The sequence below is a fragment of the Fukomys damarensis genome, unplaced genomic scaffold (genome assembly GCF_012274545.1).
Source record: "Fukomys damarensis isolate Sample0158 unplaced genomic scaffold, DMR_v1.0_HiC HiC_scaffold_38, whole genome shotgun sequence".
In the NCBI taxonomy this organism is placed as follows: Eukaryota; Metazoa; Chordata; class Mammalia; order Rodentia; family Bathyergidae; genus Fukomys; species Fukomys damarensis.
This window is the reverse complement of record NW_022900950.1, coordinates 29,080,459-29,094,796: the sequence shown is the minus strand read 5'-3', so window position 1 is coordinate 29,094,796 and position 14,338 is coordinate 29,080,459. Positions and strand designations below refer to the sequence as shown.

General features: G+C 38.4%; 1 long non-coding RNA gene and 1 pseudogene across 1 annotated transcript; one reads left to right on the top strand and one right to left on the bottom strand.

The window, feature by feature from the left end:
- The first annotated feature begins 383 nt into the window (after positions 1-383).
- On the top strand, positions 384-13,306 carry LOC104862094. Its single transcript, XR_780184.2, has 3 exons — positions 384-763; positions 11,894-11,925; positions 13,054-13,306. It is a non-coding gene; the product is annotated as an uncharacterized LOC104862094 (long non-coding RNA).
- Positions 1,260-2,160, bottom strand: LOC104862092 (annotated as a pseudogene).
- Positions 13,307-14,338: the final 1,032 nt, after the last annotated feature.

Here is a 14,338-nt window from a genome sequence, read left to right as displayed (position 1 = left end):
TAAGGTAATATTCTGGTTAGTGTTTAAAAAATTTTTATAGGAAACTCTTTACAGGTGGAGAAACTAAGGCATGGAAACTTAACCCTTTCAAGTTCAAGGCTGAATTTAATATTCTAGGTAGAAATAGAATTTAGGGCTCTGTGCTCAGGCAAATGGGTGATATCTTTCCAAAGAGAAAAATATATTTATTTTGGTATGTGATATTAATAAGTTGTTTTTGAAATATACAATATGAATTTTTTGAAAATCTTTGGCATTTTTAGTTCTATAGAGGCTCAGGTTTGTAGGTATTTTCTCGCCAAAATATAAAATGGGAAGGGGAGCTAGCTTTTAAATTAAAATAGGATTAATCCAAAATGACCTGGGTTCATTCTACACTATTACATATCCAGCCCTATGGAGGCCTGTGAGGCACAGCGGAGGCCACCGCCCTCCTCGCAGCTTACACTTAGCTGCTGCTGTGAAGCGGATATAAGTGGAACCTACTCCACACTCACAGAAAGTGCAAAATTCAACAGGATGCCTCTGTCTAACTTTTCACAAGCTCAGTTGTTTGAACATGTCACACTTGTTACAGTGAGACCACAGGTACTGCTGTGGTCTGAAGTGGCCCAAACCCACGTGCTCCATCCATCCAACATGAAAACCTCTCCCCACTGAGGAGTGAACTGTGACGTCAGAGCTCACAGGGACGTCTTTCCCCAGGCGTATGTTTTTAATCACAAAACTTTCACTCTCTGAAGTTGCCTTTGTGAGAGCTCAGGTGAGTTTCTGTAGTCATAATGTAGTAGTACATTCCACGTAAAAGTAAAAAATAATTTTCAAGTTTGTTTTTAAAGTGCTCCATGTGCTGTATTGTCAGCCTTTACATTATAGGAAGCCGTTATGACTCATAATAATCTTTAGGAAAGATCAGCAGTTAAAGAAAACCAGTTTGTTCAAGTGTGGATATATAGATTAAGAGATGCAAAAGCTCTTTGGGCAACATTCAAATCCAACTTTTTCAAAACTCCACCGGCAGACCTAAGAGAGATGGCAGAGGCATTTAAGAGGGAGTGTCAGAGTTTCAGAGACCCGTTTACAAGGTAACCAGCGTGTAAGCTCAAAGCAGTTTTACATATTTTGGTAACAAGGATTTGTTCAGCAAAATAGGGACAAAAATAAACTAGGTACTCACTCCTTATGACAAACAAACCAAATCCACTTTGTTCAAATACTCAGAAGATGAATTATAAACATGTTTTAAAGAAAGTTCATGGTTAATAGGTTGCTTCATCCATGTTGTCATCACTGTCAACACCAAAATCATCCCTGTCTTCAAAGTATGAGTTATTGAGTCCTCTTCCTCTCCTAGCTCTTCTTCGTCATAGTCTTCCTGTTCTGCATCATCGTCATTGTCGTCATCACCTCCCTTACTTTTCTCTTTTCTTCCTTCTTTCTCTTCGTTTTCCTCGTCAGATTTTTCACCATCACCTTTCTTTTCCAGTTCCTCAATTTTTTTCAACACATCTGCAGCATTAATGAGAGAAAAGACTTTGCGCCTTTTGCGTTTTTGAATTTTAGGTCTGCTTTTCTGAATTTTTTCCGTGGCAACATCTCTCTTGGGAGTCTTCTCCAATCTGGTATCCATTCTTCTCTGTATGTCTGCATATATTTCTTACTATACCTTTCACTATGTGGCTTTTCTTCGGATTTTTCAATAAAATAAGGCTTTCTTTTCATTGTTTCTCTCAATTCCTGTTTTAAGGCCAGCATGTAATCTTCACTTTCTCCTCTTCTCAGTGGCACTGGCTTATAATCTGTATCAGGAAACCGTCGCGGTGGCTTCAACACTACATCAGGCAACTTTTCACCTCTGCCGAAGCCAACAGCCTCAATATTAAAGCACGTCTTCTTCCTTTATTCCCAGCCATCAAAACTAGTTATACCAGAAGAGGGGGCAAACTCTGCTCACTAAGTCTCGAACCTTGGACAAAAGCTGTGCAAACCAAGTACCGGCCGGGCAACCAGGGGTGCGAGCGGCAGGTTCAGGAACTCGGGTAGCACCTGGGAGGTACGCGCACCTCCCCGCACCCGGCCGGGAGCTCTGAGCACGGCCGGCCCCGCCTCCTCAGCTAGGCCCCGCCCCCTGGGCCAGAAAGCTCCTTAGCCCTTGGCAGGCGCCCTACTTATGGCCCCAGGCGCCGTACTTATCCTCGGAAGCGCCGGGTCGGACTTTTTCTGCGTCAGCTAGGAGTGTGCGACGTGCCCAGCCAGTTGGGCCCGGCGCTTCCCACCCAGCTCCCGGGTCTCTATGGCCGGACCCCAGGTGGGGAAAGGGCCTCCTCCGGTGTATCCAGTCCGCAGCAGTCGCAGCCGCGATAAAGGGCGCCGGCGCTGTGTCAGACATGGCTAAATATTCACACGATGAATTATTACTCAGTAGTGAAAGTTGAACTACGAGTGGGTATAGAAAATGTAATGCTGAGTGAGCGGAAGCAATTTGTAAGCGACTACATGTAATGTACATTACATCCTTGTCCTTATTGCAGACTTATTATATGTGTACTTATTTTATTTTCTCATATTGTTACAGCAGAGCAGAATATCTCAGTGTTATATCCCAGGGTTACAGCTCAGTGCCACAGCTCAGAGGCATGGCTGAGCTTAACAGCTCAGTGTGGTGGCTCTGAAACACAGCTCTTGTAATTTGAAGACTCAAGAATCTGATGGTTAGTTGAAGAGGTGGAGAAAAAAAAAAAAACTTTATTATGCTGGTGAGCCCTGGCAGGCTCAGAAGAATCTGAGCGCTCTACCAGAAATGAGAGCCTATTTATACAGGGATCTACAGGGTAGGCAAGCATGCTCACTGAAGCAAGGGGCAGAGTTACAGAACATTCCTGAGAGAGGGTGGAGCTTTCCAGAACCTTCTTGTGAGGGGGCAGAGCTTAACGGAACATTTCTGAAAGGTCACACAGTTCAAATAGTCCCAAACCATTTTGATACGCTGGGCACAAACAGGAGTTACAAAACATTATTGAGAGGGGGCAGAGCTTAACACAACCTTCTTGTGAGAGAGCAGAGCTTAACACAACATTCCTGAAAGGTCGTGATAGAGAGAACTTCCGTAAATAGTCTGAAACCTACAAAATGTTAAAGACAAATATGGAATAACCACTACCTTTTGCTTCTGTAACTTGCTTGTTTAACAAAACACCTGAGGTTTCATCGGTGAAGTTTAAAGGTACATAGCCCCAGTTTAAAATTAACAAATGCTGGAGGTGCATAGCCGCATCCCAGGATGAGACCAGATGTTCAAACCAAGATAACAGTCCCTGAGCCATAAAACATTCTGTAAACCATATGACTATAAAGGTGTTGAGGAGAGGAATGTCACCAGTCCTGCTTTCCTGACCCTGAACCACACTCCTGTGAGCTGGATAGCTAAAGATGAACATCCTGAAACAAAATGCTACATTTGAGTTAACACTGAAACTGAGACCTTGACTTGTGATGGGAGCTGTGGAACTAGAATGTCTTATTACCTAAAATTAGGTCATGGTTGTAAGACTCTTAGAAAGATTGTGACCCAGTCCAGGGTCCGTCATTTGGCATAGCCTTTGGTGCAGGCTGACCCTTTGCTAGCTAAGTAAACACTTTTTTTAATTTTACCCACTTCTGCATCTCTATGCATCATTTACCAGTTCCTTCCACAACAGTCACACAGTTAAACAGTCACAAATCATTCTGATGCATTGGGCAGGAACCCACCAACACAAACTTACATTTCCACAACAAAACATCCTGTGGGGAAAAAAAAATGGAGGCAAGGTAAGGGCCTGTCTTATTGTACAGCACTTCTCTATCAATATAACTCATCATTCTTTTTTGTATACATAAAATATCATCCATGGATTTTTAAAAATATAAATATGTCATATATTTTTAAATGAAGGAAACATATTTGTTCCAGGTTCTCACCTACAAGAGTCATGAAGGACTGGAATTCTGTATGATGCCAGCAAAATTCCCAGTCCACCTGCCACTCAGCTCCACAGCCTTGACAGCAGCACAGTCAGGCTCATGCCTTTCGTCTTTATGTCAAATTCATAGGAGCCCAGGACCTCCCATTTGTGACTCATTTCTTGTACTCAGGCTCCCTAAGTCCTTGCATATGGACTCTTCTTTTTTTTTTTTTAACAAGAGCATATTTTTATTGAGGAAAAAATAAACCTATAGAGATTATGGAAGGGGAGGTAGAAAATATTTTTAAATCTAGGGATATAGGGTTGTCCTGATTATTTGAGGGGTTCTTGAGGTTGGATTCTATTGCCTTGTCTTCTCTTTGGTGCCTGCTAAGGCTGGTTCTTGGTGGCCTGCTCAGGGTCCTCTCTTCTTCACAGAGTTAAAAGAACTTCCTTTACGAGCCAGCAGAAGTACATTCAGACAGGTGGCAGTCTGTATGTCAGAAGAAGTGTCCTTCTCTGGCTCTGCTGATGAGGTCCAGAAGGTCTCTGTGATGCCTATCTTTTGGTTGCCAGTGGCCTGGCTCCCCATCTCAGCAAGTTCCCTTTCCTTCAGCATCAGAGGAATCTCTGGGAACTGAATGATGTCTTCATTTCCTGGTGGTTTGCACATGGGCAAGTCTTGACATATATCGTGTTCTTGATGACTGACCTGAGCCATACATGGAGGGGAGCTGTTGCACAGCTAGAGGTTCATTCCCAGAGGACTGGCTTATGGACCAATTATTGCACCCTCACCTCCCAAATTAATGAAGGCAGTCAAATCTTGGGACAGAGAGAAAGGCCTATAGTTAGCCACACTCAGAGTGTACCACTGAAAAGCAGACACTAACTAAAGAAGTCTCTATACCAGCAACATAGTCTTTCCAGTATAAACACACATAAACTTCAGCACAAAACAAAACAAAACAAAAACAATAGAAACATGAGAAGATAAGGCAATAAAATGCCTCCAAAGACTCCCAATTCCTTCAAAATTGTTCCATGGAGCATAGACAGGAGGAAGTAGAAAGCCAAACAGCTGAATTATTCAAAAGAATAACAGAAGAGATTTTTTTGACAGACCAATAATATTCTCGGCAAGCTCAAAGAATGTAACTAAATGGATGATGAACTTAATTAGCAAAGTGATCAGAACACACTAATAAAAAGCCAGAGAAGCTAAGCAAAATGACATAAAACATGAATGACTAGTTTAGCAAAGAATTATAGTCCATGAAAAGGTATCAAACAGAACTTATCTTGATTTGATAAAGCCATTTATGACAAACCAATGGTCAACATCATATTAAATTGAAAGCTTTTCCTCTAAAATCAGAAAAAATACAAGGATGTCCACTATTACCACTCTTATTCAATAGAGTACTCAAAACCTTAGCCAGGGCAATCAGGCAAAAGAAATAAAAGGAATACTTATAGGAAAGGAAAAAATCAAACTCTCCTTATTTGCAGACAATATGATCCTATACATAGAAGCTCACCAAAAAAATTCCACCATAAGCATTTTAAGACTAATAAATTCAGCAAAGCATCAGAATAAAAAATCAATGCACAAAAATTCAATAGCATTCTGCTACACCAATAATGAGCCTACTGAGAAAGGAACTAGGAAAGTAATACCATTTGCAACAACTTCAAGAAAAATTAAGTACTTAGAAATTAACCTTTAAAAGTATATGAAAGACCTGTACAATGAAAAGTACAGCACTCTGAAAAAGGAGATTGAAGAGGACATCAGAAAATGGTAAGATAGCCCTGGTTTCTGGATAGGAAAAATGAACATTGCCAACCCATTTCCCCCAACACTCAGTCCAAAGACAAATTCTTGAAGTTGTCTTTGATTTGTGCCTTATTCTTACCTCCATTCCACTTGTCAGCAAGTCCTGTCAACTCCTTCTTCAAATTATACCAGGAGTCATGGATATCTTTGTCACTTATCCTGCCCCAGAACCCTCCAGGCTACCCTCATTCCTCACCTGGATTACAGAAGGCTTCTCCATCCATCTGTTACAGAAATGCTTTGTGCTTATTGTGTTTTGCTTTATTGTGCTTTACAGATAGCAAAATTTTTACAAATTGAAGTTTTGTAGCACCTGCATACCAAGCAAACTTGTTGGTACCATTTTTTCCAAGATGTGCTCATCATGTATCACATTTGGTAATTCTCACAATATTTCAACTTTTTCATTATTATATGTTTATGATGAACTATACCAGTGATCTTTCATGTTACCGTTGTAATTATTTAAGGAATCGCAAATCACACCCAGATATGACAGGGATTTAGTCAGTAAATGCTATGTGTTCTCACTGCTCTGCTCATCTCCTTGGGCCTCCCAATTCCACGATGCACAGTAATGAAATTAAGCCAAATAATAATTTTACAATGACCTCTACATTTCAAGTGGAAGTCAGAGTCCTATGTCTCATACTTTAAATCAAAAACTAGAAATAATTGCTCTTAGAGAGGAAGGCATGTCAAAAGATAAGCTGAAAGCAAGTTCTGTTGGGTCAGTTAGCCAAGTTAAAAATGCAAAGAAAAAGCTCTAGAAGGAAATTAAGAGTGCTACTTCAGTGAACACACAATGATTAAAAAAGTAAAACAGCTTACCTCTGATATGGGTTACATCTTTTTTTCCCCTGGTAATGGGAATAAACTTAGGACCTTACACTTGTGAGGCAGGCACAGCACCACTGAGCTAAATCCCCAGCCCTCTTATCTCTGAAATGAAGAAAGTTTTAGTGGTCAAGATAGAAAATTAAGCTAGCCACAACATTCCCTTAAGCCAAAGCCTACTCCAGTGTGAGGTCTTCATTCTTTAATTCTATGAGAGGTGAGGAAGCTGCCGAAGAAACATCTGAAGTCAGCAGAGGTTGGGTCATGAGAACCTACAAGAGGAAGCAGCAAGTTCACCAGAAGACCTAGCTAAGGTGCCATGCTGGACCACAGACTTCCATTGTAGATAAAACAGCCTTCTATTAGAAGAAGATGCCATAGAAGTCCTTCATAACTAGAGAGAAGTCAATGCCTAGCTTCAAAGTTTCAAAGCTTCAAAGCACAGGCTCATTCTCTTGTTAAGGGTCAGGGTAGCCGGTGACTCCAAGTTGAAGTCAATGGTCATTCACTGTTCCAAAGTCTTGGGGCCCTTATTACATGTAGTGTGCCTATATTCTTCAAAGGGAACAACAAAGCCTGGATGCCAGCACAATTGTTCAGGGCTTTCTGAATATTTGATGCCCACTGTTGGATACTTCATTGCTGAGAAAGAATATTCCTTTCAAAATATTACTGTTGACTGAGGATGCTCCTGGTCACCCAAGAATCCTAATGGAAATATGAGAAATTAATGGTGCTTTCCTGTCTGATAACATAACATCCATTCTACAGTTCCATGAATTCAGAAATAATTTTTATTTTCAAGCTTTATTATTTAAGAAGTACCCTTCATATGGCTATAATTTCCAGAGAGCGATTTCTCTAATGCTGTGGTGGCAAACCTATGTCAAAGATGTTATTTGCTTTTCTTTTAAGATAAAAGATGTTAATTATGAATTGTTTTTTCTAAACTAAAATCTCAATATTCAGGTTTAATTGCAATGTTGGCTCCTTGAAATAAATAAGTGGGTTTTGGGTTGCAGTTTGGGCACTTATCTCTAAAAGGTTTGCCATCACCACTCTAAAGGATCTAGGAAAAGTAAAATGAAACCTTCTGGAAAGGCTTAACCATTCTAGATGCCATCAAAAATATTCATGATTTATGGTAGGAGATCAAAATATTAACATTAACAAGAAGTTGGCTCATGGATGACTTTGAGAGGTTTGAAATTTCAGTGAAAGAGATAACTGCAGATGTGATAGAAATAATAAGAGGATTAGAAATAGAAGTATAGCCTGAAGACGTGACTGACTTGATACAATCTCATCATACAAGTTCAATAGATGTAGAGTTACTTCTTACGGATGAACTATGGTTTCTTGGAATGAAATCTAACCTGATGAAGATGCTGTGGACATTATTGTAATGACAACACTCTTCAGAATGTTACATAAATGCAGTTGATAAAGCAGTAGCAGCGTTTGGGAGGACAGACAACAATTTTGAAAAAAGTTCTACCTTAAAAATTCTATCATAGGGTATTGCATGCTGTAGAGGAATCTTTCTCATAAGAAAGAGTCAATGAATGGGACAACCTTCATTGTTGTATTAAGATACTGCCACAGCCACCCTATCTTTCAGCAACCATAATTCTGACCAGTCAATGGCCATTCAGTCAAGGCAAGACCTTCCTTCTACCAGCAAAATAAAAACAAACAAACCACCACTGCAACAATGAAAACCATCTGAAAGTTCAGGTGATCATTAGTATTTTTTAGTGATAAAGTATCTTAAAATGAAGGTGTGCACATCACTTTCTTAGATATGTTATTGCACACTCTAATTGAAGGGTTTTGTTTTCATTTGGTTTTTTATTGTGCTGGGGATCAACCTAGAGCTCTACATTGCTAAGCACACATTCTACCGAGTCATATACCCAGATCTATTGCATACTTCATAGACCACTGTTAGTAAACACGTTTCTTTTACATGCAATGGGAACCCACAAGTCACATGACTTGTTTTACTGTGATATTCACTATATTGCAGTGGCCTACAATGGAACTTGAAATGTTTCTGGAGCATGCCTGTATTTCCTTTGCCAGTGTTTCCCAGCAGGCCTTCTCTTGACATGTTATGGAAGATTGTTCTGTGTGTTGCAAAATTCCTAGCATTCCTAGTTCTGAGTCATTGTGGCAGCCATTCCCCATCACACATGTACATGCACACACACACACACACACACACACACACACACACACCTCCAAACACTCTGGAAGAGTGTCAGGTCATGTCACTTGTCTGTACCAATCCTTCAAAGCCTTAAGATCTCACATGAGTGAAAACCACAGTCTTCACTATGGTCCATCTCATCTTACCTCTGTTTCCACCTGCTTTTACTCTCCTTCTTCTTTAAACTATAGCTATACAGATGCTCTGCCAATTGGACAGTGGATCCCCCTGCTTTGGAGCTTTGGAGTTATTTCTTCAGCCCTTTTCTCCTTGTCTCTGAACAGCTCCTTCCTTTATTTCCTCTTGTTTATATTGAAACATCACCTTCCTCCTTAGACCTTTTCTACCTACTTCATTTAGATTTGTGAGTTCACCTCCAGAAGTCTCTTTCTTCATTTCTTTTCATCTTTTCCCTTCTCACCACCTAATATTCTATGTATTTAACTTATTTATTTTATATATTGTCTATTCCCCTAATGAGGATATATGTTCCATGAGGACTGGGATTTTTGTTTGACGTGTTCCCTAACTTATTCTAACACTTCAAAAAAATGTGTAGAACATAATAGTTGTTGACTAATAGAATGAATACAGGAATGACGTATGCATAATAATGAGCTGCATAGTATGTAAATGATGCTAACATAACATGACATGAGAAGATGGTCAACATGATTAATCGCTAGGGAAATGTAAATCAAACCACAGTGAGGATACCACTTTACACTTCCTAAGATGGCTATAAGAAAGACAAACAAAAACAGGATATGGAGAAATTGGAACCTTCATATACTACTGGCAAGAATGTAAAATACTGGGCTGGAGATGTAGCTCAGCAGTGGATGGCTCACTTAGCATGTGTGAGGCCCTGGATTTTGTCCCCAATGCCAATGGAAAAAAGAAAAGGATGTAAAATAGTGCAGCAACTTTTGAAAAGTTGACAGTTCCTCAAAATGTTAAATATAGTTAGTCACTGTATGACCTAGCAATTCTGCTGCTAGGTATATATCCTAAGATAACTGAAATAATTTACCTACAAAAAAATCTCTACTTGAATATTTAGAGCAACAATACTCCTAGTACCAGTAAGTGGAAACAATACAAATGTTCCTCAACTGATGAATGAATGTGTTGTTAAATCCATCTGATCAATATTATTTAGCAATATAAAGGAATGAATCTTGCTGTATGCTACAACATGGATGGCCCTTGAAACCATTACGACAATTTAAAAAATCAATCACATTTATATAAAATATCCAGAAGGGGCAAATCTGCAGAAAGCAGATAAATGGTTGCACCCTTAAGATGGACTTCAGGTGGTAGTGGTGGGGAAGGGGGAATGACTGATAATGTTCCTTTTTGTGGAGACAAAAATATTTTAAAACTCAGCTATTATGATATTATGCAGCTTTATGAACATGCTGAAAACCACTGAATCCTGCACTTCAAATAAGTAAATTTCATGATATGTAAATTGCAGCTCAAAAAGTGTTTTTTAAAAGAGTTGTATAGCTAAAATTAAAAAAATATTTAATTCACTGTACTGGGTCAATTTTATTTTGTATCAACTTTTCTTCTTTCATCTGTGAATTTTTCATAATTTATTATACACCCTGAATTAGTGGCCTAATTCTCAACTCCTTTAATACTCCCAGTATATGATCCATTAAATTATTTTATCAAAGTCAAATTTTCTCTTCTGAATTCTAAGCATCTTAACCAAACTCACTCTAAGTATTCTGTTATTAAATAATGAGATTCACAAAATTAATGCCAGAATTTTGTTGCCAAGTTGATACTTGTTTTATTCAATGACTTCTCAGAACTGGATTTTTCTTCCTAGTTCATTAGTTTCTGTAACACTAGGTTTTCGAAATCCAGTTAAAATCTGTGATTTGTGGCCTGAGAAAAAGAAAAAAAGTTTAGACTTTATATGACAATAATGTTAATATTTATTAAGTTAATATTCAAATTAATTATGCTTACTTTGTACAGAGAACATATCTAAACACCTTACATATGCTAACTCATTTTAATACTCACAATCAATCTGCAAGATGAGTAATTGTCTCCATTTTACTAATGGGGTACAAAAATGTTAAATAACTCAGCTAAGGTCAAGTAGTTACCAAGTGGTGATGCTAAGATCCTAATCCTAGCAGCAGGCTCCCAATTCCTGCCTGGACAAAGGTCATCAGAAGTCACTCGATCAACTCTTTTTCTACTACATTAATTACCCAGTTAGTAAATATTTATAATATCCAAGTTTATGCTAAATATTGATGATACAAAGATAAAATCAAGCTTGGCGTTGTGGCACATGCATGTAATTTCAGCACTCAGGGAGGCTGAGATAGAAGGATCACAAGTTCAGGCACTGCATAGGCAATTTAGCGACTTAGTAAGACCCTGTCTCAAAAATAAAAAAATAAAAGGGAGAGAATTTAGCTCGGTGCAAAGACCCTGGGTTCAATCCTCAGTATCACAATTTTTAAAAATAAATGACAATACAGGGCTCCTGGGATTACCCAGTCATGTGGCTAAATAAAAATTTAAAAAATCCTATAACATGGTAAGCCTGTATCTTAGGGTTCAGAAGTCCAACCAGTGTGAAGCAGATGCATTTAACTTTACTGGGGGAGTTGGAGAAAGACAAGATAAGATGGCACTGAAAGGTTAGCATTTATTCAAAAAAAAAAAAAAAAGAAAGAAGTAACCAATGATATGAAATGAATCTGCAAAGTGGTACAAAAGAACAGTGTTCTGGAATAGCCTGGTCTGAGTGTTGCAAGAAAGAGTTGGCAGAGAAAGTAGAGACAGACTACGAGAGGTCTTACATCTTCGGTGAAGGGGTTTGGAATAAAGAAGAGCAACGAAGGTGGGTCTGTCTGATCCTGTTTGCATTTTGACAAGATCACTGTAAGAACTCTCATAAGGAACAGAGGTACAAGGGAACAATGAAAGCAGGGATTCGAGGTGACAAACTGTTTAATCAACTGATGCAAGAAATATTTTAAAAGAAGCAAATTAAATATCTGTGATTTACTTCTCTTTCAGGTATATAAGCCATATGTGGTCCCAGGAGCATGGTTAGTACCATCTAAAGCAGCATTGCCCAGCAGAAACATACGGAGCTGGTTATAGAATTTTTAATTTTACACTAACTACATTAAGACAATACAAAACACATAAAACTAATTTATTTTATTTCACCTAATATCATTTGGATGTAACAGCAATATAAAAATACTAACAAAATATTTTGCATTGTTTTTTTCAAACCATCTTTGAAATCCAATGTGAACATTACACCTAAATAATTCTCAATCGGGATGCTAAATTTTCCTATAAACTATTTGATTTACATTTAGGTTTTATAAATTTTGCAACTGAAAATAGACTCCTATATCCAATTTGTTCCAAACAAACTTAAATGTTGCCTAAGACTTTAATCAAGTGTCAAGCTTTAAATTGAAATTGAAAATTACAAATTAAAAAAATTAAAAGTTCAGTTCCTGGTTGTACCTGCAATATTTCAAATACTTAACATGGTTAGTGGATACTATTTTGGACAATATAGAATGTGCTATTTCTCAACGAAGGAATTATGAATTGCCAAACTCTCTTGGTTACCTTATAATAAGTACCCACTAAACATGTCAATTATTTTCAAGGAGCAAAGGATTTTAAAAGTAGTGAGTCACTAATTCTAGAACAAATGCATATAAAACAGTACATAGGAACAGAAGGAATTCTTCATAAGTCCAGAAGGGATAAATATCCAACATATTACTGGTTTTGGCTCAATTATTTAAAAGAACATTGTTCTTTAGATCATTTCTTTGTCCAGCTAATAGAGATGGAAATAGTGATTAAAAAGAGTCACTCTTTGTCATTAAAACACAAAAAGCAAGTCCCATCATAGAACTTGAGTAATAAAATAAGGTTGGCTTGGACTAGATCTCCTTTTTAAAAAAGTCTTATTATAAAAACATCTGAAAATGATAAGTACAATTTTTAAATCACCTTTTAAGTGCATAGCTGAGTTAGGAAGAACATAAGGTAAACTGTTAGATGACAAAAGTAAGTGAGACAGTGAAGAAACAGAGAATCAATAATCCAAAACTTGAAGATTCTAGTGGCTATAGAGAAGGCAAGCCCAGGCACCTTTGTTAACATGCTGTCTCCCAACAGATTCTCCCCTTCTGCTCTACCAGTAGGCATTTTAGCTGAGTGCATGACACCTATCCAAGGCATGTCCCAGCCCACCTCACAGCTGTGTGACTAGATCCTGGCCAATGTATGATGAGCAGAGGTGAAGAATGCAACTTCTGGATCATAGTCTTTCCTGTTCCCCATGAGCTGGAAGGCAAAAACACTGGACCATTCTAACAAGGATATTACTTCACATTGGCAGACAACTCAATTAGGAGTCTGGGCTTTCAAATCCCCTGAGCAGCACCATCAACTCTGGACAGCTCCTTGGACTTGGACTACAATATGAAAAAGAAATAAATGATCTTATTTAAGGCACTGTGTTTGGAATTTCTTAATTATGCAGCTTTGCTTCCTTTGTAATTTAAGCCATGCAAGATCAGAGAGTCCCCTACACAACTGCAGAAACAAAGGTCTGCACTAGGAGTCAGCAAACTTTTTCTATAAAGACCAGAAGATAATGATTACCCCAGGCTTTGTAGGTTGTACAGTCTCTGTCCCAACTACTCAACTCCACCACTGCAGCACAGGAGCATCGTAGAGAATATGGAAACAAAGGGGCCTAGTTGTGTTCTTAAAAAAACTTTTTTTGCTTGTAATCCTAGCACTTGGGAGACTAGGGCAGGAGTAATATCACAAGTCTGATGCCGAGATGGGCTACATAGTGAGGTCAACACCAGCCAAACTACATAGAAAGACCTGTCTCAAAAAACAACAAGCAAAGCCAAACTTAAAAAAACAGGCTGGGATAGTGTGACTCGTAGGCCAGTGTGTCAACTCCCTGACAGTATCATTACCAAAGAAAATCATATCTCACAAAGAAAAGTTGCCTGTTGTAGCTTTGGCTGTCAGAAGGGGAAGATAACTACACTCTGAGAACTCATTACTTTCAGCTGGCTCTTATAAGGAACTGCAGAAGGAATTCATATCACATCTATTTCCCAACAGCCCTCAGAGTGAGTTTTATTACAACATATCCCTGAGTCTATATGGCTTTCAGGTGCCTGATAGAAACAGATGCAAATTCTCTCTGGAGAAACATGTTTTAGCTTCAAAGAATTCTGCAAGACAAATTCCCATCAAAGATGAGTTCACAAACAATTATCACAAAGGAGGAAAGAGTAGCTAACCTGAAAAATGTCAGAAAAAAATCAGACCCTTAATCACTTTAAATATTGGAATTATCAATGACATATATGAGTGTTGAATATGCTTTTTAAAAGTGTAAATAAACAAAAAGGGATTATCAAAAAGTGTCAAGGCACTTTCTCTTTTCTCTCTCACTCT